Here is a 24,009-nt window from a genome sequence, read left to right as displayed (position 1 = left end):
AATCTGTCGATTCTTTTGAAGCAACACATTAGCATCATATGGAGTTGGAGAAGGCGTGCAGTCGCTATACCCAAAACGACTCAAGACCTTTTCCACATAGTGAGACTGAAGCAGTGTGATCCCACCATTCTCATCTCTGAACAGCTTGATGTTTAAGATAACATCAGCTACTCCTAGATCCTTCATCTCAAAACAGCGAGATAAGAAATCCTTAACCTCCTTGATTAAATCAAGTTTGGTTCCAAAGATGAATATGTCGTCGACATACAGACAAAGAATAACTCCTTCGCCCCCACCATAGCGATAGTACACGCACTTGTCACCATCGTTTACTACAAAGCCGGCAACAGTTAATGTCCTTTCGAACTTCTCATGCCACTCCTTAGGAGCTTGTTTAAGGCCATATAAAGACTTTAATAACTTGCACACCTTTCCTTCCTGACCAGGTACTACAAAACCATCTGGCTGATCCATGTAAATTTCCTCCTTCAACTCTCCATTGAGGAAAGCCGTCTTGACGTCCATTTGATGAACGAGAAGACCATGTGAGGCAGCCAGTGATAGTAGCACCCGAATTGTGGTCAGTCTAGCCACGGGTGAGTAAGTATCAAATAAGTCTTGACCTTCTTTCTGGGTATAACCCTTAGCCACAAGCCGTGCCTTGTACTTTTCAATCGTACCATCAGGTCTAAACTTCTTCTTGAACACCCACTTACATCCTACAAGTTTGCACCCATAAGGACGGTCAGCGATCTCCCAGGTTCCATTAGCTAAGATGGAATCCATCTCGCTACGTATAGCTTCCTTCCAGTAGTCAGCGTCAGGAGATGCATAGGCTTCTGAAATAGTCCTGGGTGTGTCATCCACGAGGTACACAATGAAATCATCACCAAAGGACTTTGCAATCCTCTGTCTCTTACTCCTCACAGGAGTTCCATTGTCACCCTCAACAGGATTCTCAACGTGTTCCATCGCAATGGTGGGTTCAGGAATTACAGCGAATTCCTCACTAGATGGAGCAGGTATCTCCTGATTTGATGAACTCGACATATCCTTCATAAGAAATATGTCCTCAAAGAAAGTTGCATCATTTGACTCCATAATCGTACCAACATGCATGTCGGATACCTCAGATTTTATTATCAAAAATCTATAGCCGATGCTATGAAAAGCATAGCCCAGAAGAACACAATCCACGATTTTTGGTCCAAGCTTGCGCTTCAATTGGGAATTGGTATATTGACTTTCGCCAAACAACCCCAAGTACGTAGGTAAGAGAGTTTTAACCTTTTCCTTTCCCATTCCTCAAATGGAGTCATGGTCTTATGCTTTGTGGGAACTCGGTTTAGGACATGACACGCAGTCATTAGCACCTCCTCCACCATTCCTTGGATAGACCCGAAGTGTCTAATATGGTGTTAACCATATCAGTTAGAGTTCGGTTATTTCTTTCGGCTATCCCATTTGACTGGGGTGAATAGGGAGGCGTCCTCTCATGGATTATACCATGTTTCGCACAAAACAGATCAAATTCATTGGAAAAATACTCTCCACCACGATCGGACCTAAGCCGTTTAATTTTTCGATCAAGTTGGTTCTCTGCCTCAGCTTTATAGTTTTTGAAGAAAGTCAAAGCCTCATCTTTTGATTTCAGAAGATACACATAACAATATCTAGTGGAGTCATCAATCAATGTCATGAAATATCTCTTTCCACTTTTTGTCAACACGCCATTCATCTCACAAAGATCAGAATGTATAAGCTCTAGTGGTGCCAAGTCTCTTGCCTCTGCAGTCTTATGAGACTTGCGAGGTTGCTTAGATTGCACACATACTTGGCACTTAGAGCCTTTGACTGTAGAGATTTTCAGAACTAAACTCATATTGGCTAGCCGCGTCATGCAACCAAAGTTAATGTGACAAAGTCATGAATGCCAAATATCAGACTCATTGTTGTGGAAAACATTATTAATAACTTTAGTGCAAATATCTGACAAAGACAGGCGGAACAAGCCTCCGCTCTCATAGCCTTTTCTAACAAATTGTCCATACTTAGAAATTACAACTTTATTGGATTCGAAAACCAACTTAAAACCATCTCGACATAATCGAGAACCGCTAACGAGATTTTTATTGATGGACGGCACATGATGAACGTTCTTCAGACGCACAGTCTTCCCCGAAGTAAACTTCAAATCGACCGTACCAACACCTCGAACGATGGCATGTGACCTGTTCCCCATCAGCACCAGAGAAGTCCCTGTTGCCTGGTAAGAAGAAAACATGGAGGCATCAGCACAAACATGTACATTGGCACCGGTATCAATTAACCAATCAGGAGATTGGAATACTGAAAGGATGGTAGGAAAAATACCGTACCCTGATTCCTTCATATCAGTATCACCGATAACAACATTAGCGGACTTGCCGCTCTTCTCATGTTCACGCTCCTCAAAGCGGTTAGGACACTTCGGAGCCCAGTGATTAGGATCACCGCAGGCATGGCAAAGTCCCTTCCCCTTCTTATGAGAATTCTTCTTGAAGTTGGTAGAATGTGATGGCTTGTTCTTTGTATCAAACTTGCCTTTGCCCTGAGTTTTGTTCTTGTTGTTTTATGAACTTGTTTGGCTGAAAGTTCTTCTTCTGTACCATGTGGGCACTAGAACCTCCCTCAGCAACTCGAGCACGTGTGTCCTTTGCTCTCGCCTTCTCTTCAACATCAAGAGTACCAATGAGATCCGCAACGGAAAACTCCCGTCTCTTGTGTTTCAGGGAAGTAGCAAAATGGTTCCACAAAGGTGGAAGCTTGGCAACGATGCCTCCGGCAACAAATTTGTTCGACAACACACACTTGAAGTACTCAAGTTCTTTTGCAAGCGACTGTATCTCATGAGCCTGCTGTACAACAGGACGCTCATCAGTCATCTTGTAGCCATAGAATTGCTCCATGACGTACAACTCGCTGCCGGCGTCCGAGGCACCAACCTTGGCCTCGAGCGCAGCCCACATGTCCTTACCGTTGTCAAACGACATATACGAATCCACAATGGAGTCATCAATAACACTCAGAAGAGCACCTTTAAAGAGGGTATCGATCTTCTCAAAAGCTTCCAGCTGTGCTGGATTAAGATCGCCCTCAGGCTTGCCCTTGATGGCGTCATAGCAGCCCATGGTCTGAAATCAGTAGACTGCTCTCGTGCGCCACCTCTTATATTGCGCCCCCTTAAAGGCAGACGGCTTCAGATGCGCAACAAAATCACTCAGAGTAAATTGCCTATAATCAGGTTTTTGGATTGTTGGAAATATGAGCAAATTACTATAAGATTTAATCCGAATAAATAGGAAATAAATCATGACAGCAATGGCAGAGATTAAACTAATCATGTGAACTAGCATAGCAGATGAACAGATCACATCTAGGGCACAGACTAGAAACATGAATTCTATCATGATCTCGAACAAGAAGGATAGAAACACACATCGCCGGCGTTGACGTTGTCGCCCATGTCGTCGAGGATGAGGTTGCCGAGGTCGGGGAAGAAGTCGTCGTTCGCGAAGTCGTCGCTGCCAGCAGTCGCGCGAGTGCGCTCCCCAAAAACCTGATCGCCCCTCTCCCGTACAGGATCACGAGAGGCGGGGTTCCGGAGGCCTGCTGTCCCTTCTCCCGGTGCACGCCGAAAGGAGGGATGAAGAAGACTTGCTTGGCAGCGCAATGATCTGGAACGGTGGTGAGAAACCATACGAAGCGGCTTCGGCTAGGGTAGACGTTTGCCTGACTATATAGTGCGGGCCGGGTAGGTCGTGGGAGTAAACCCCACGTCTGAGTCGTCACGATCCAAAAGAATCAGAAACGGTTCAGTAATTAACGTGTCCGTCAATTATTAATTAATGACTCATTAATTTTTCCCGAACAGCAAAAATATAGACAATGTGCATAGCTCTGTCCTCGGCTCGGCTCAATCCCGCAACCCGCGGCGCGGCGCGGGGAGCCGAGCGAGGAGGAGGAGCGCGCGTGCAGGTCTCCTTTTCTCATGCTCATACAAGTGGTAGAAGAGCTCATCTTATAAAGAAGTGCAACTCTCTCTCAACTTATGAGATGGGACTAAACTTTAGCCTCACTCACTCCACTCATATGTGTGCATGAATGGGCCAAGAAAATTTCAGAATTTTAGTCTGACTTTGGATCAAAGGCTTACTAGCAAAATTCCAACAAGTGCCTGGTGCATGTGCGCGGCCGGCCGGCCGCGAGGGCGGTGTACATACAAGTCCGGCATCCACCGTACGTACGTGGCGGTGCACCAACTACGTGCTCCGTCCGGAGCGTCACGAACCATGCATGCACCGACAGATCACCTTCACGGCCGCCTGAGCGATCCATCGGACTGTGCATCACGTCGTCTTTCTCTTTCATATGGCACGATAGGTCACCTGCTACTCTTTCATAAAATAAATGGCCGAATGTACATCTAAGCAACTAACTTTCGGAAACAGAAGCACTTGCACATAATGTAGGATATGGATCCATGGATGAAAAATAGGGGGGTGATGACGATGTGGGACCCACGTGATCGTAGGTGGGCGGTGCACCTCGTCTCAGACCTCTGGTCTCTCCTGCTCTGCTGGCTTATCGGCGAGGCACGCTTCTCCAGCGAGCGCGATCGCGGCGGTTGGTTCTGCTGGATGACCGCGGGATTTGCGTTGACGCGTGAGATTCCGTGACGATGAGGTGATCGGTAAGGGTGTACATATTTCCCCCCCTCAGATCTCCTTCCCTTGACGCGCTTTCCTCTCCTTCCCTCAGTTCTAGCCATCCACTGTTTTACTAACGATCCATGGTGTTCTGGAAGCTGCGTCTCAAGGCAAGGATGTTGGAGATCGCCAACAGAGACGAGCTGAAGATGGACTGGATGAGTGAGTCTCTCCTGGTTCACGGAGGAGAAGGACATGAAGGCGTCGGCTCCTACAGGAAGCTCACGGAGGCAGAGGATCTCCACCTCACGCCCATGGGGGAGCCGGTGGGGTCTCTTAGGATGCTTGTGTGGGCAATGGAGGAGGCCGCGTCAGACGACCCCAAGCAAGCGATGAACTGGAAGGTGTTGATGCTCGAAAATGGCATAATCGAAAAGAGTGACTTGAGGCTGTAGCAAGATGAGATCAAATTCATGATTTCATGTCATCATTGGATGACTCTCTTCAAGCAGATCGAAATAGATATAGAGTGTAAAACGTATGTTTTGGGAAACTGCTTGACACCCTAAACGGGATGTGCCTAAACGGGGTGTAGCTATCTCATTATATAGGGGTACCAAAGGATACAATACAAGGTGTATACAAAGTCTATGTATATACAGTCTAACACTCTCCCCCAATCTTAACTATGGCCTGAAGTATAAAGTAAGTTAAGATTGCGCCTACATCCTACAAACTGTGGTTGTGGAAGAGGCTTCGTGAAGATGTCAACAAGTTGATCTTTTGATGAGATGAACTTGATACAGAGTAGCTTATGTGCAACGCGTTCCGGAACAAAGTGATAGTCAACCTCGATGTGTTTCGTCCGAGCATGGAACACCGGATTAGATGAAAGATATGTAGCACCAATGTTGCCACACCAAAGAACTGGAGGATGAGCTGGAAAGACTCTCAGTACTGTTGCGAGACACTGTAGCTTGCTTGCGAGCAATCCAGCCGATCAAGTTAGGACCAAGGAATACTGCATAACCCCCCGTGGATTGCCTATCATCAAGACTACCAGCCCAATCCACATCTGAAAAAGCTGACAGCTCACAAGACGGTGCAGGCTGAAGAAGCAAACCATAGGAGGCAGTGAGACAGATAATGCAGAATACGCTTCACAGCTGACCAATGAGATGTCCTGGATGCATGGAGATACTGACACATGCGGTTGACCGCATAAGAGACATCTGGTCTGGTGATAGTAACATATTGCAGACCACCAACAAGACTGCGGTACTCAGTAACATCATCAGGTGAAAGAGGGTCTCAGACAACCGATCAGTTGCAGACATCGGAGTGATAGCATGTTTGCATTTCAGCATTCCAGCACGACGCAACAAGTCCAAAGAATACTTGTTCTGAGTAAGAGTCAACCCAGCAGAAGACCGTTATCACTGTTACACTTGCTATAAATTACTATTATCATTGTTACTGTTACCGTTGCTGCTGTTGCTACTATCAAAACTATCAAACTACTTTGCTACTGATCACTTTGCTGCAGATAATTAATCTCCAGGTGTGGCTGAATTGACAACTCAGCTGCTAATACCTTCAAATATTCTTTGGCTCCCTTTGTGTCGAATCTATAAATTTGGGTTGAATACTCTACCCTCGAAAACTGTTGCGATCCCCTATACTTGTGGATTATAAGAAAGTAAGACAATGCTAGCAAGTGTGCGAAGTAGCAAGTAATGCATGGACTATGTTTCATTCCTACATTTCATTATATGCATGTTATTTCTCATTTGTTGTAACTTTGTAATGCTTATATATGTATGATATTAAGTATTGAAAATTAATAAGTTGTTTATATTATATGAATAGGGGACATACAAACATCGTTGTTGTTGTTGTGACATTTTGGTCTACCGCATGAAGCATTTTCTTTGTAAGAGTATTTTGTCCAGTACAACTAAAATGACACGTTGCTGATGTTGCTCTATTTTAGGTGCACTATACAAAAAGAAAGCAATTATATGTGTAATCCTGATCGCTAATCTAACAATTCGAGGGGCATTTCCAATGTGTTGAATGACTCATTCAAGTATCAGATTAGCTCTGACAACAAGACTCATCTACGCATAGATCAATACATTAGCACTTACTTAAATTTGTATGTGCCTATGTGCCTATGTGTAACTTTCTTCCTTACTGCACTTAGGCTTGCACTACTAGCGCCCCAATTGCTTATACCGCACTGACCGGCCAAGCGGTCTGTGTGACCATTACACCATAGACATGTCAACTAGCATGCCTGGGATGGTGACATCATTACTGACCCTGATGAGGCACTGACTGACAACTCACACGTCAGTGATGATACAATTTGACTGGTTAATGCTATACCGGTCTATAGTAGTGGGTGCAACAATGAAAACAACAAAGTATACACAACCATGTAATTAAGTTAAAATGTACCAATGTGATGATCATGATATACAGTTTTTTGTGTGTGGGCCTACCCAATTCAATGTATCAATCCCATGAAATGCATTGCAGGTTATCCGATGAAATGCAATGCAAGAGATTTTGTATATGTTCATATGAAATGTATTAATGAAAAAAAAGTGTACTCCCTCCAATACTAAAGCTGTACTAAGTGAGCAGCAAATAATTTGGATCAGAGGGTATAAAGCTGTACTAAGCGAACGACAATTAATTTGGACCAGAGGGAGTATGTGATTTTGTATATGTTGTGATTTGCATGGCTATGAAGCCGAGGTGCACTTCTAGTTGTAGTCCTGTGGAATGCTCGCAGTGTAGCCTTTAACTGCCAGCTAGAATTTACATCACCGACCGACCAATAGAAAAGTGATGGTCAGTGATAAGGCTCTGGTTTGATCCCTTCTGTTAACTAGCACTGACCTGCGAGCCAGTAAATACCGTTTGTGATGACAAAGTCATTACTAACCCTGATGGGTCATTCGCGCATCAGTGATGATACAATTTGGCCGATCAGTCTATTCGGGTCTGCAGTAGTGGTAAACAAGCTAGGATTAGATATAACCGAATATACATGGAGACGAAGATGTATCCCGATGTTCTCTTCCTTGGAGGAGAACTAGTCACCGCTAGAGAGGTGAGAATTCATGGATACGGTCCAAATATGTCTATAATTTTTAAATGTTTCATGAAATTCTATAATCATTTTGGCATGTTTTGGCACAATTTTTATGATTTTTATTGGACTAACATATTAATAAAGTGCCCAGTGCCTAGTTCCTATTTTCTGGTGTTTTTATTTCAGGAAAAACAACTATTTAAACATCCATAAAAAATCCAGAAAAATATATTAATGAAATATGCTTCGGGAGACACCTAGGGGATTTGTCCCCACACCTGGGGATGCATGGGGTGTCACCCTACTAGGCCCAGGGCTCCCCAACGGGGCGCCTCGAGGTTACAGGAGGCCTTTTATTGCAGTTTCGCCTAGTAGTTTCCGAACCTCCATATTTTTTTCTAAATTTTTCGGAGTTAAGGTTCTCTAGGAATATTAAAAATGATGACGAGACTCAGATTTCAACGAGCCAGAAAACAACCCCTGAGAGTCTGATCCCATTTGAGGGGAGGCTCTCGTCCTCCATAGCCATGGCCACCAAAAACCAGAGGGAGAAGGCAAAGGAAGAAGTAGAAGGAGAGGGCTCTCCCTCCTTCCCATTTTTAGCAGTAAGTAGAAGTAGAAGTAGAAGTTGTTTCTTAGCAGTAAGTAGAAGGTTTTTATTCGAGGGAAGAGCAGGGAAGGATGAGTGGGCCGGCCACTGATAAATGGGCTGGATCAACCCCCCAATGGGCCAGCACATATCTCCGGCGGGCAGCGGCCACTCCCGATGACCCGATCCCGAGCGATTGATTCGATTCCCCAATCGAAATCGAATCGCCGGCCCCCTCAAACCCTAGCTAGCTATCTTCTGCCGCCGGCGACGTCGATCGCCGTCGATCATCTCACACCTTCTTCTTATTCCTCCCTGGTGGCAAGATGTTGGGCGAGACCCAGCTGCCCGTGCCGGTGCAGATCGGTCGGAAGCGGCGCTGGAACAAGGACGCCGCCGCCGCGGCCGCCAGCGACGAAGAAGGTTCCCGTCTCCTTCCCCCACCCCCTTTTCTTCTTCTTTCTAGTTCCCCTTTCTGTTTACCATGGATTTCTCGATTGCTGTACAGCCAGCGATGTTAGCCCCAAGGAGGAGCAAGCCCCTATGGACATCGCAGCTAGCCCAACCCGCGACAAGGAGGAGGAGGAGGAGGAGGAGGAGGAGGAGGAGGAGATGGGTGTTCCGGCCTGCGAGATGGGTGAGCACCCCCCTACGGAGATCGGCAGTTCTTCGATCGCCTCAGATGTGGAGGAGGAGGAAGTGACCGAGGAGCCTGAGATTCCAATGTGGGACAGCGATGACGATGGTGGAGTTATGCGCATGACCAAGGCCGAGCTCCAGGAGCTTCACATTGCCTGCGTCAAAGGCTTCACCTAGTTGGATCCCAGGAAGAATCTTTGGGTCCACACCCGCTTCTGCAGCTTCAATATAGGGGGCTTCGACCTCGATAGAGAGTGTGAGCAGTGCACTCACACCCATTCCATTCCATTCGTATGCAGCGACTGATGAGTGTGGATTTCACTTGACTTTCTTCCCTTGTTAGGAGACGATAAACTGGCCATAGTTGTTGGCTCTGACTTGTGTCTCTTGCCCTTCATTTGCAGCTAAGTTTGGCCTTGGGCCGCCGCTTTATGACAATCTAACTCCCAAGTTGGACAGGTGCATGGTGTCGTTTGCTGTCAATGTCATTTCCGTCAAAGTAACCGAATCCAACCGGGGTTATCCAATCAGCGTATAGGCACTGTTGTTGCAAGGGATACGATTGACTACAGATGTGTCTATCTCTTCAGACGTGCAAGGGAAGATCCCCAGATCATCAACTCCAAGGTCCATTCCCTGTTTCCTTGGCTTTGACTTACTCGTATATACTGATCAAATCCAAATATTGTTATCCTCTTCTCATAAATATGCTGTATACCATAAAAGGTGTGTGTGTGCTGATTTCACCATATAATATTATATGATTGCTGGTGCACTAGTGAGTAGGTACACTAGTCTGCTATCCTATCAAAACTTTCTTGACCAAATACAAACTGGAATGCAAACAGCTCCATTCTTCAATATAGTTTGCTAAAATTTGCTAGGTTTATGCCCTGTACCCTTCGGCATTTCTTGTATATGTACTTGTTTCCTTGTAAGAACAAGTCCTGCTCTGCCAGCATTATGTGTTGGTGTTTATTCAGAAACGTTTCTTGTCATTCTTGCTTGCAATTACCACTATTCAGAAGCTTAACATCGTATTGGATACACTTATGTTTGCAAAAATGGTTTGTGAGTTGCCATTTTGATTGAAAACATTGATAGCTTCATGATGTAGCTATTGCAGCTTACTGTTTATCTCATGATGTAGCTATCTTTCTCAGCTCTCATGATGTAGCTATCTTTCTCAGCTTGCTGTTCTTGCATGATGTCCAAGCTATGTTTTGTCAATGTAGTAGTTCCCTAGTATACACCACTCTTTCAACAAATTTGGTGCATTTTCATATATCTATTAGATTTCTCCTTTTAGTTATTTTCACTTGTTCAAAACTTGTTGCCTTTTAACTTAATGTAAGATTTAGTTGCTTATTTTCTACACTGGTCTGATTAATTGCTTAACTTCGTGTGAGTTCGTGTGAGCTTGCTCTACTTACTACATAGAGACATATTTATCTTAAATTATTTTGCAGGATGATATGCTAACATTGATAGGTCCACGGCGAGGATTAGTTCAGTTAGATAATATTTATTTTGAGTTGAATCTGAGGGTGAAGGGTGATGCTGGCGACGAAGATTTTAGCAAAGGTGTGGTAGTGCTCCATGTTGGTCCCTATGATCCTGAACCAATCACAAGGGTGCTGAGCAGTTGGCTAAGCAGAGTGGAGTTGGTGCTTGCAACTGTTGAAAGTCCAGTGGCAGCTAGCCTTGAAGTCAATGTTTTGAAAGGAGCAGCACCTTTCAGTGGCAAAATATGTGCTGGGACTAGTGAAAACCCGAAGACTCAGATGATTGTGTATGATAGCAGAGATACGAAGAGCGGCTCCTCTGTTGTGTTAACTCGCAACCTCATAGCTGTCCCTGACCCGGATGACGACGAAGATGAAATTGGTGTCAATGTTCGCTTCCTTGATGATGGCGATGCCGTCGATGATGAGGATACAGGCACCTTGGTCAAGCTAGCATACCCTGCTGAAGAGCAAGTTTGCTGTCACCGCGCCTGGGAGCTGCAAGTGAAGGTTTCCTGGACTGCCATCCTGTGCAAACCAATGGCAAAACATGTCTTAACAAGAGGGACCAGTATGCCCAGGGATTATACTTGCCCTAGGTATGCGCCTCGGTTCTGATTGGTCGTGCTCTAGAATTTCTGTTCATGCCCGTAGTACATGTAAGAAGAATTGTGCCTGTGCTGTTGTTTTACCCGTGGATGGTAATGGAGGGATGTAATGAACCAACCGCGTCTTGTCTCTCTATTTATGAATAAATTGGCATGCCATGCGCCCTGTTGTACATTTTTTGTATGAATGAATGAATGATGAATGGATGGTTCCATGATTTATAACACGATCATACAAATAGTGGCTCCTCTGTTGCAAACCTTCCATGATTCTGCGTCTTGGTGGCAAAAATGAATGGATGATTTTGTCTCTCGATCTTATTGTTTTGCCGCGCATATGTTCTTTTTTCATTCATTCATGGTTTTCCTTCAATCGGAAGAGAGGAAAAAAAACTTGTTATTTGAGCCAAGGAAATCAAAAAAATGCAGGATTAACACGGATGGGTCTCTCTCTCTTCACCAGCAACGGCTGGGATACACATATCATGGCATAGCATAGCAACGGCTGGGATACACATATCATAGCATAGCATAGTATTTTACAGCAAATCATTCTCCTCAAACAAACAAACAGCCACCAGCTTCAACAGATGAGACACAAAAGCTCGATTTGAACAAGCCCTCTTCTTTTGGCCGGTTATCACTTCTTCCCTGAGCTGGTGCTTGATGAAGAGCGCAGCACCCACCTTTTCTTCTCAGGCTTGATTTCCTTGTTCCTCATGAGAACACGGACCAATTTGACTAGCTCATCTAACTCCAGAGTATCCCACTTATCCTTGTTGACAATGGCCACTGACATTTTCTGCCAATACTGGAAGTACTGGCTGTACTCCTCCTCAACAACATCATCCACCTCCTCACCAAGTCGTTTCGTCACACAGGCCCTCCATAGACCAAAGCGGATTGCTTCTGAGATTACCACCATCGGAAGGGCCAACGGTCCTGCAGCAAGAACCTTCTGGCCTTCTTCGGTACCATGCAATTCTTCAGCCTTACTCAAGGCCGCGATGCACCATTCGAATGTCGGTCGCCCAACCTTTATGGCATAGCTCCCAACTTCCAAATAGTTGCAGCCGAAAATGAGCTTGACTATTCCCACTCCAACCTTGGGGTTGTAGCGCATGCGAGTGTCAAAGTCGCTGAACAAGTACCAAACCACTGTACAACAAAAAGATGCAACAAGTCAATTCTTTACTCTCTTGGTAACATCTTATGAGTCCAGAATGTCAAACAAATAAGGTAGGCAGAAAAAGGCCTAGATAGTACTGATGAAAGAAACAATGGTAACAAGAGGTTTGCCATTTATACTTTTCCATCCACAAGATCTATTCTCCTTTTTTTTTATTATTATTATCTAGCTCAAGAATTCTGTAGAAAAAACACAAACTAGCTGACACAGAAAATCTCAGGTTTTCTCCGCAACGTCAAAATTTCTACCATGTAAACGATGATTACCTACAAGGCGTTACTCAATGAAGAAAACAATAGTACTGTTGATCACTGATATGAGTTATGGGCCAGACCTGAAACGAACCATCTAGACCTACTCCCACATGGGCTAACAACTTTCAAAAGATTTGATCACTGCTATGAGTTATGAGATGGAAAGTAGAGAAACACGATAAGACAAGGTACAGAATGAACATGCAACAAAGTGAGGGCTGCCATGCCGTTAGTGCCACCTATACTGCTTCACTGAAACTTGACAATCATATTTCTGACTGCTACTCTGTTTTAGAGTAGAAACAAATTAATGGTCATCTCTTGTAGCCACTGTAAGGGCAAGAAAAATAGCCAGGGTCTGGAAATCCTAAGACATTTCCACCTGCCAATGTTAGAATGCCTGGGACTGGGAGGCCTAAGGTTCAGAGGAGGGAAGTTGGCAAGGCACCTAAAGGACCTAATCTCAGGCAGTGTCGACAGCAAAGTGGGATGCACCTTATGCGGCACGGCAGTAAAACACAAATGCAACAACTTGCCAATAAACATAAGCTACAAACAAGCAGAATTGCAACATAGGGAGATCATCCATATAGAATGAAGCTACTCAACCTGGAGGCCCAAAAGAGAGTTATGTCAGGATGACCAAAATAACAGTATGCTCAAGCACAAAACATATCAACTGCTCCAGTCCAAGCAAAGAAGAATATTAAAAGGTAAATAATCTGCAAAGTAGTAACCTTCAACGTGGAAGCCGACGAAGTACAAGTCAAACCATCTATAGAGCAGTGTGACGACTTTTCCTTGATGGTCGGGTTCCAATTTCACTAAGAAAGTCCCAGTTTTTGGAGTGTACATTCGACCCTCAAATGTCAGTGGTTTACGCAAAAGAGTGGGCTCCTTGTTGATCTCACTTTCGTTTAGCTGTTTGATTGCTGCCTCAATTTTTTCCATCATAACCACATAATCGCCTTGGAGATTTGACAATTGCAATGTAAACATGTGGGATGCATGGCTACAAAAGCAAGAAAATGGGAATTTGAGATGTCTTGAATTTCAAATTGATAATGTACTACTTCAGAAATTAGTGCAAGGAGCATCCTGTAGGTGCAAAGAAGACACTTTGTACCAATAATCATAATAATGTAGTAACAAAGAGAGGTGATTATTACTTATTTCCATACCTGGGGTTCCTCCAAGGCAATGCCTTTACCCTTGGCTTTTGATTTAGACATGTTCAAGATGGAGAGTAAGGGAGTCCGGCCGGCCGGTGAGGATGTGAGGTAGGAATAGGATCAATCACTAACAGTGGGCACGAGCATCCCCCTCAAAAGCTGCATTTTGCCTGAGGAGAGAGAGGGAGGGGAGAGGGGGCAAAGCCAGGGGATGATGACGACCGGAGAGGGGCTAAGATTTGGGGGAGATATTCACCCTCGAGGGCGGCATTGTGTTGGACAAGGGAAGGAGGGAGGGGAGGAGGAAGAAGACGGCGAGGGTTGGTGAGGGGCGGCGGCGGAGCTAGCGTGGCGGGGCGGTCGAGTCCTTGTACGGCGTCGGCCACGCCATGGTCGGTGGCGGATGGAAGCGGTGGTGTAGCGGGGCGACGGCGAGATGAGGAGGCTGGCCGGCGATTCGGGGAGCGCAGCGCAGCGGCGGAGAAGGGAGGGAGGGTTTTGGGGGTTCTAGGAGAACATCGAGGAAAGCTACCAACTTTGCGAGCGTCGGCCGCGGCGTGTTTGATGCAAGGAAGAAGGAAGGAGCAGAGCTGGGCCGGAGAGAGTGCCAGCCGGCCCACGCGGTAATTGGGCCGGTCCACTGATCCCAACAGCCCAGCCCGGTCAGCACGCCCCAAATGGAGTCTTATTCTGAGAAATTAAGGCATTTTATCTCATTTTCTATACTTCATTGCCCAATCGGGGGCTTGTCATAATGTTGTTGCGCTGTTTGGATCCAAGATGGTTTATCAACCCCAAAGCTATATGGTTGGGTGATGTTTCTACCTTCGCTCGGTTGTTTGTTGCTGCCAAGGAATGAGTTATTCCAGTTTCAAACCAAAAAGTCTAATCCGCAGTAACCACCAGCGACAACTAACGCTTCTGCCTTCATACTTCTTCATTTCTTTTTATTCTTTCTCATTTCACGGAAAGCCCCCGATTTTTTCTGGTTCGCTGGACATTTTTCCGGACGGTTTCTTAATGATGTTTTTAATATTTTTTTTCTTGTTCCTTTTTCTTTTTTATGTTCCTTCTACTTTTTTATCAAATGCGCAAATGTTTTGCAAATTTGTCAACTTTGTTTTACAAAACCGATGAAATTTTTTCAGTTGCACGAACTTTTTCTTCAAAATTGAAAACTACTTTAAAAAATGATGAACTGTTTTTAAATTTGTGATCTCTTTCTAAATTGATGAACTTTTTTTCCAAATTTCTTAACTTTTTTGCCAAAATCGATGAACCTTTACTAATTTTTGACAATTATTTAAAACTTGATGATTTTTTTTTCAAAATTGTAAAGTTTGTTTTTTAAAATTCAATGTACCTTTTCACGGACCTGAGATTTTTTCAAAATCAATGAACCTTTTTGAACTCATGATTTATTTTTGCGAATTTTTTCCAATTTTTCCTAAAGTCAACAGTTTACCGGTCGAATGCGACCAGTCAGCAATGAACCCAGCGACCAATCACCAATGAACGAGCAAAGGAAGCGACTTGCCGAGCGAGCCAGCGTGCCCGTTAGGGCCAGTCCAAGTGTGTCACTGCACGGGCGCCACTTCCGAGAACGGGCGCCTCCAGCACCATATAGGAGCTCCCCAGTTCGTTCCTGTTCTTTCCTCACCAGAAAAAGGATAGTTCATTCGCTCTTCTCTCATCTTCCTCATCCATATCCATCTGACCATCGTAATACTCGACTTCTTTATTTTTTTCCAACTCTATGAATCCATATGGTTTTCAGCATGGTTATTTCTCCCACTCTCTTCAATTAATACTATCAAACCAAGCTACACTATCGGAATTGCCAATTTATGAATAGTTTTCTGAGTGTATTTTACAGGGCAATCGAGAATCGACAAACACTCCCTTTGCCGAGTGTGCCAAAAAAAACACTTGGCATATTGGTGTTTCTTTTTTTTCCTTGTGTTACACTCAGCAAACAAAAAACAATCGGCAAAGAAAAAAAAAGCTTTTTTGCTCTTCTCTCATCTTCCTCATCCATATCTATTTTGTGAAACTTGCGGTAAGCGTCATGCCACGCCTTTGTTTTATATAGGCAGGGGCTTATCCCTGACATGCATACATGTTGGAGTTACATCTTGGAGGGGAAGAAAGATATGCACAAGATAGAGACTACCTAACAACCTATTACAGATGCGACCAGCCTATACAAGATAATATCTGAACCTCCTCTGTTAACGTGACATAGGTTTGTTTAACATTCCCCTTTAATCACAACTTTCTTAGGTTGAGATTACACTTGAATTCTTCAAAGTTCTTTGTGGGCAATGCTTTGGTGAAGCCGTCTGCTACCTGATATTTGGAATGTATGAACTGAATATCCAATTTCCTGTCAGCAACTCTTTCTCTGGCAAAGTGAAAATCAATTTCAATATGTTTAGTTCTTGCATGAAAGACAGGGTTAGCAGACAGAAAACTGGCACCAAGATTGTCACACCACAAACATGAAACTGGAGTGTGTTTCACACCCAACTCTTTTAGCATTGATTGCACCCATATAATTCCTACAGTTGCATTGGCCAGTGCCTTGTATTCTGCTTCTGTACTTGATCTTGAGACTGTAGCATGCATGCTTCTTTGCACACCATAATATGAGATTGCGTCGAAAGAAAATGGTAAACCCACCAGTAGAGCGTGTGTCATACAGACATTCTGCCTAATCTGAGTCAGAAAAGGCACTTACAAGAGTGAATGATGACTTGTTGAATGTGAGACCAACATTCATAGTATCTTTCACATATCTGACTATGCGCTTAGCAGTAGTTCAATGAATTATGGTGGGTACATGGAGAAACTGACACACTTTGTTAACACCAAAAGAAATATCAGACCTAGTTAGAGTCAAATATTGAAGTGCCCCTACTAGGCTTCTATATCTAGTGCTATCCTCTTGATTCGAGGGTTCTCCTTTTAACAAAGATAATTTTTCTGTACTGGATAAGGGTGTTGGTGATGACTTAAAACCTTGCAACCCAACTCGCCTTACCAGATCAGCAGCATATTTTTCTTGAGAGAGATGAAGTCCATCTTCAAGTTTCTTTACCTCAATGCCTAGAAAGAAATGCAGATCCCCTAGATCCTTGAGGGCAAACTCAGCACTTAGATCATTTCAATACAAAAAAAGACACATCCGTGACATTTTGGACCGAACGAAATTGTTTCTGTCATGCTTATGACACTTTTATGACGATAATTGTGACAAAACCCGGTATCATCATAGATGTGGTGGGCTCCTACTTCTGCGACAAAAAATCATGACAGAAAATGGGCTTTCCATCTTGGACGGGCCGGAGACGTAGCTGCATGACATTCTTTGGGCCGTCCATGACGGAAAAAAAGTGGTAGAAGCGATGGCGAGGAAAATATCGGGGAGTTCCCGGTTACGGTGGGTGGTCGGGTCCGAGCGATGCACGGAAGTTTGCGCGTTTCTCTCATACACGTATGCGCGTGTGTGCGAGGTGTTGCGTTCTAACTGAACCCGAGCGAGGCGTTGGGGTCTAACTGAACCCGAGTGATTGCACTAGCTACGTTACTAAACCCCGAGTGATTTCTTCCCTACTGCTGCTAAATGAAGCCGATCGATGCTGCCTCTTGATGAACAATGAGCCTAGTTGGGGAGGGTAGATGAACAGGATCCCGCGGTAGTAGAGACCGTTGCCGCTGGATGATTAGGACACTGATCGAGCCGGTTGGGGGTAGATGAACAGGATCCCGTGGAGGGCTGGATGAACAGGAACCCGTGGAGGGCTGATTGAACAGTAGCCGTTGTAGGGCTGGATGAACAGTAGCCCGTGGAGGGCTGGATGAACAGTAGCCCGTGGAGAGGGCTGGTTGAACAGTAGCCGGTGGAGGAGCGGTGGAGGCTGGATGAATAGGAGCCCGTGGATGAACAGTCGCAGGTGGAGGCTGGAGGAGGTCGACAGTGGATGAACAGTAGCCAGTGGAGGCAGTCGACGGTGAAGATGAAGAGTAGCCCATGGAGTCCCGTTTTGTGGTACGCCACACCCCTTCCGATGAACAGGACCCCTATTTCGACCATAGCGCTCCAACACAAGTCTGTTTTCTCCGTTTTGCGATATGACACACCCCTCCCGATCAACAGGACCCCGTTTCGACCGTAGGAGGTCCAAGAGAAGTCCTATTACTCCGTTTTGCGGTACGCCAGACCCCTCCCGATGAATAGGATCCCGTTTTGACCGTGGCCGGTCGAACACAAGGCCGTTTCCTCCATTCTGCGATACGCAGGCCTCGTTTCGATTGGCTGTTTCATCCAAGCCAGTTGGCTCCCGATAAACATGACGGCGCAGTTTCTCTGTTCCGACCCAGCCATGTACACGAGGCCTGACCGTACGTATGAGCGAGTAGACGTTTGAGACCCCGCCCATATGTACATACGCGGCTGTATTTACTTTCTTGCACCCTAGTTGTCGTGCGTCTACATGCTACATGCACGCCTTTACTACGACACGTGCCCTTCGTTACTCAGCCACGGTTCATCACTGCAGCCTGCAGGCAGACCGATCGACCAGTATGTACGTACACGTTCGCGATCAGAATGGCAACGCTACGTACGCTTCGACCAGGTGGGTCCCGACTGTCAGGAAGGATATGGAGGCACTTCCTTGCGTGCGAAGATGTAGCTTGTGGGTCCCAGCAGTCGGGTGCGAATCATTTTTTCCCATAATATGGACGCACTTCCTTGCGTGCGAAGATGTAGCTGGTGGGTCCCAGCACTCAGGAGGGAAACTTTTTTTTTTGTGAAATACGGTGGCCCGTCTGGTGGGTCCCAACTGTCAGGTGAAGGAATCATTATTTTCCGCGCAATAAGGAGACATTTCCTTGTGTGCGGCCGTGGACCCAGCTGTCAGCCTCTCCATGTACAGTCCACTTCCGATGGATGTCGTTCGTTGACCATGTTGACCACGCCGTGCCGAGAGCACCAGGGTGATGGACGACGGCGAGGCCTAGGAAGGGGACGACATGGAGCCGGGGATGATGCGGCAGTGGATGCCCACGCGAAGAGGAGTACGAGGGTTCATTGGTTCGGCTACGGTGTGAGTCTGCCGTCGCCGCAGGGCCTAGCTAGCGGTGGGTGTAGTAGGGGGCGGTGAGGCCTCAGCGGCAGCACATCCGGCCACTGGAGGAAGGAGCAGGCGGCCTCGCCGGCGCTGGTTTGGGCGGCTGGTGCAAGAAGAGCAGCGATTGAAGAAGCATCAGGACCGTTCGATTCAAATTCAATGGTCACTGCTGCTAGAATCGTTTGTTGACTAAGTTGGCAAAGCCCGACGTACGCGTCAACTTAGTAGGCCCACAGGTCAGCCTCCGAATCGGTGCGCCCCAGATGTCAGTGGGAGGAATCATTTTTTTTCGCGTAATAAGGAGACAGTTGATTGCGTGCGGCCAGGCCAGCGAAGGGAGTAGGATGGGCCGGTGAAGCCTGTGCGGCATCATAGCGGGCCACAAGAGGAGGGAGCAGGAAGTCCCGCCGGCGCTGGTTTAGGCAGCTGGAGCAGCAAGATCAGAGATTGAAAAAGCACGTCGGCTGTTGGATGGACATCCAATTGTCACTGCTGTTAGAATCGTGTGTTGACTGATAAAGCCTTGCATAAACAAGTCAGCCTCGAAATTTGTGGCTTGTACATCCCATTTGCTATTATTTTTTATAAATTTTTACTCATTTGCTAATTCATATGGAATTTATTGCAGCCCATTTCCCATTTTTAGAATTGCTGCCCATTTTCTGGTCAATACCAGGGTTAAAAATGAATTAAAAAATGTGCAAAATTTTGAAAATCGCAATTTTTTGCTGGGGAACAAAATATTCTTAATCCAAAAATTAGTAGCCATACTAAAAAATTTTAAAAACAAATTAGTACTATGTCATGTTAAAATCCAATGAAATATAAAATATCAGCGAAGAACAAAAATAAAAAAAGAAACTAATTTTCCATTTGTTATAATTTTTTTGGAATTTTCAACCCCTTTGATATTACTTTTAACATATACTTACCATACTCTTTGGCCAGGCCGGAATGCATTCCTTCTCGTCTTGAAAGATTTGCAGCCCAGTAAGTCAGAGAAAACAAATAGGCCTACCTTTGGTATTCTTCAAAAACAAATAGTGGGCTACCTATTTTCCCAAAGAAAAAACTGGTAGGCTGGTCATGTTGTTAGACGGGCCACAGAGACCGCACAACCCAGTTTATAGCCTGCTCCTCTGGACAAATTCTCAAAAAAAAAAGTTGTGCAATTATGTCGTTAATTGACTATACATTGAAAATGATGTGGGTCCCAGATATCAGCAAGGTGGATTAGAGTAAAAAAACAAGGAGTGCATCTGAGTAGTAAAAGAGGCGCTTGCTTGTGTTCGCGAGTGGACTTGGTGGGTCCGTACTGTCATACTCACAACTACAGTCCTCTCCCGATTCACTATGTTGACAGGGCCGGACGGCGGCGCCGCGTCAAGCGCACTAAGGCAGAGAATAAAGTGTTGTCGCCAATATGCTGGGCTGGGTTGGACATTCTTATTAAAAAATAAAAATGTACTGGAACTATTTACGACATTGACTACGATTTGCACGGGTCCACTGGTTGCAGGAAGAAAATGGTGGGAGAAAGAAGACTGGTCGCTATCTTTGCCTAAGAATAATATCGACTGAATGTAACAACACTATCATAGGAAATAATATCCTCCTGTTAAATCTTTAATTTAAAGAACTGGTGCATAAGCATTTAGCTTTATTTATTTATTCATTTATTTATTTATTTATGTTTAGGGGACCATGAGCATGTATCTGGGCCAGATTCATGTGAGAGCCTCCCTTCCAGTTAATTACGGACTCCTCTATTGGGTCTTAATCAGTGGCTGCATGTTATCAACAAGTGGAGAATGTGTTCGTACCAAAAATAGTATGCTCTACGTACAGTACGGGGCACTAAAGGATCGGACCATGCAACAACTTTCAAAACATTGTGTTTGCCGTTCTAACAACACATTTATTCAACCAACAGATGAAATATAGTACTCATTGTACATTGAAAACATCAGCAACAACCAGGTTGGGGGTGCAACAGAAGCAGTAAGTAGGCCAGAAGAGTAAAGACGCAACTCTCTCTTTCAAACCAAATATCAGCCATCATTACAAAAGGGCTACCAAAAAAGAATAAGTGTATGCATCAAACTAATTAAAGATCCTACTACACCAAGTGTATGCATCACTAGTAGAAAACACAGCTTTGGTTGGGGCTTGCCTAGCCCATTAGTCCTAGTTATGTCACGAACCAGGACCCACGGGGGGCATACGTCCCGGTTCGTGCAACCAGGGGCCGGCCGGGCCTCGGGAGGCATTTGTTCCGGTTCGTGTGGACCCATTTGTTCCGGTTCTAGTAACGAACCGGGACCAATGGTCCTCGCTCCTGGTCCACAGCCATTGGTCCCGGTTCGTTCCTAGAACCAGGACAGAAGGGTGGCCTTTAGGCCCGGTTCCAGCCACGAACCGAGACCAATGAGGTGGCTATATATACCCCCTCGCCGGCGAGCAGAGCACTCAACACTGCTCTATTTTTTCTGGCCGGTGAGGGGAGAGCTTTGTGGTGCTCTAGCTCACCTCCTATGCACATGAGGTGTTCGATGAAATGCCCGAGCCACACTAGTTAAGCTTTCTCCTCTCGAAACTCGACCTCCGAGCTCCATTTTTCCCGAGATTTGTCTAGGTTTAGCGGCCTGTCACGTCCCGTCCCCGTCTTCACCGCCGTCGATCACCCGCGCCGATCTCGTCGCCGGCACCACCGTCGTGAGCCTCTTGTTCTTATCTTCTTTCTGAAAGAAAAAAATTCTTACTTTAGATAGATACTTGTCTAATTTTCTTACTTTTGACACACATAATTATATGTAATGCACGCAGATGAACCAACAATGGATGTACGGTGACAGACACACCTTCGAGTACATTAAGGGCCTGCATAATTTTCTCGAAGTGGCTGAGGCAAACAAGCAGAATTGTTTTATGTGTTGTCCATGCCCTAATTGTGGGAATACGAAGTCTTACTCTGAACGGAAAATCCTTCACACCCACCTGCTTTATAAGGGTTTCATGCCACACTATAATGTCTGGACGAAGCATGGAGAAATAGGGGTTATGATGGAAGACAACGAAGAAGAAGAGGACGATAGCAACTATGTGCCCCCTAAATACGGTGATGCTACAACGGGGGAAGCTGCTGAAGATCAAGAGGAACCAGACGATGTGCCCGATGATGATGATCTCCGCCGGGTCATTGTTGATGCAAGGACACAATGCGAAAGTCAAAAGGAGAAGCTGAAGTTCGATCGCATGTTAGAGGATCACAAAAAAGGGTTGTACCCCAATTGCGAAGATGGAAACACAAAGCTCGGTACCGTACTGGAATTGCTGCAGTGGAAGGTAGAGAATGTTGTGCCCGACAAAGGATTTGAGAAGCTACTAAAAATATTGAAGAAGAAGCTTCCAAACGATAACGAATTGCCCGACAGTACGTATGTAGTAAAGAATGTCTTATGCCCTCTAGGATTGGAGGTGCAGAAGATACATGCATGCCCTAATGACTGCATCCTCTACCGCGGTGCGTACGAGGATTTGAACGCATGCCCGGTATGCGGTGCATTGCAGTATAAGATGAGATGAGATGACCCTGGTGATGTTGACGGCGAGCCCCCCCAGGAAGAGGGTTCCTGCAAAGAGGGTTCCTGCAAAGGTGATTGTGGTATCCTCTACTACGGTTGAAACGTCTATTCAGAAATGAAGAGCATGCCAAGTTAATGCGATGGCACAGAGAGGACCGTAAAAAGGATGGGAAGTTGAGAGCACCGGCTGACGGGTCGCGGTGGAGAAAAATCGAGAGAAAGTACTGGGCTAAGTTTGCAGGTGACCCAAGGAACGTATGGTTTGGTTTAAGCGCGAATGGCATTAATCCTTTCGGGGAGCAGAGCAGCAATCAAAGCACCTGGCCCGTGACTCTATGTATGTATAACCTTCCTCCTTGGATGTGCATGAAGCGGAAGTTCATTATGATGCCAGTTCTCATCCAAGGCTCTAAGCAACCCGGCAACGACATTGATGTGTACCTAAGGCCATTAGTTGAAGAACTTTTACAGCTGTGGAATGGAAACGGTGTACGTGTGTGGGATGAGCACAAACAGGAGGAATTTAACCTGCATGCGTTGCTGTTTTTAACCATCAACGATTGGCCCGCTCTCAGTAACCTTTCAGGATAGACAAACAAGGGATACCACGCACGCACTATTTAGCTGACACCGAAAGTATATACCTGGACAAATGCAGGAAGAATGTGTACCTGGGCCATCGTCGATTTCTTCCGACCAACCATCAATGTCGAAAGAAAGGCAAGCATTTCAAAGGCGAGGCAGATCACCGGAAGAAGCCCGCCATCCGTACCGATGATCACGTACTTACTATGGTCAATGATTTACACATAATCTCTGGAAAGGGTCCCGACGGACTATCTGTTCCAAATGACGCTGAGAGACGCGCAACCATGTGGAACAAAAAATCTATATTTTGGGACCTACCCTACTGGAAAGACCTAGAGGTCCACTCTTCAACCGACGTGATGCACGTGACGAAGAACCTTTGCGTGAACCTGCTAGGCTTCTTGGGAATGTATGGGAAGACAAAAGATACACCGGAGGCACGGGAGGACCTGCAACGTTTACACGAAAAAGACGACATACCTCCAAAGCAGTATGTAGGTCCTGCCAGCTACGCTCTTACCAAAGAAGAGAAGGAAATATTCTTTGAATGTCTGCTCAGTATGAAGGTCTCGTCTGGCTTCTCGTCGAATATAAAGGGAATAATAAATATGCCAGAGAAAAAGTTCCAGAACCTAAAGTCTCATGACTGCAAGTGATTATGACGCAACTGCTTCCGGTTGCATTGAGGGGGCTTCTACCAGAAAACGTCCGATTAGCCATTGTGAAGCTATGTGCATTCCTCAATGCAATCTCTCAGAAGGCGATCGATCAAAAAATCATAACCAAGGCTAAGGAGTGATGTGGCGCAATGTCTTGTCAGTTTTGAGCTGGTGTTCCCATCATCCTTCTTCAATATCATGACGCTCGTCCTAGTTCATCTAGTCGACGATATTGTCATTCCGGGCCCCGTATTTCTACACAATATGTTTCCCTTTGAGAGGTTCATGGGAGT

At 45.4% G+C, this 24,009-nt stretch overlaps 1 pseudogene; it reads left to right on the top strand.

Annotated features, from left to right (window-relative positions):
• The first annotated feature begins 8,567 nt into the window (after positions 1-8,567).
• On the top strand, positions 8,568-11,310 carry LOC119332055 (annotated as a pseudogene).
• The last annotated feature ends 12,699 nt before the right edge of the window (positions 11,311-24,009 follow it).

This window comes from Triticum dicoccoides, chromosome 7A, assembly GCF_002162155.2.
Source record: "Triticum dicoccoides isolate Atlit2015 ecotype Zavitan chromosome 7A, WEW_v2.0, whole genome shotgun sequence".
NCBI classification, from domain to species: Eukaryota; Viridiplantae; Streptophyta; class Magnoliopsida; order Poales; family Poaceae; genus Triticum; species Triticum dicoccoides.
The sequence above is the reverse complement of the archived record's forward strand: the minus strand, read 5'-3'. Positions and strand labels throughout refer to the sequence as shown.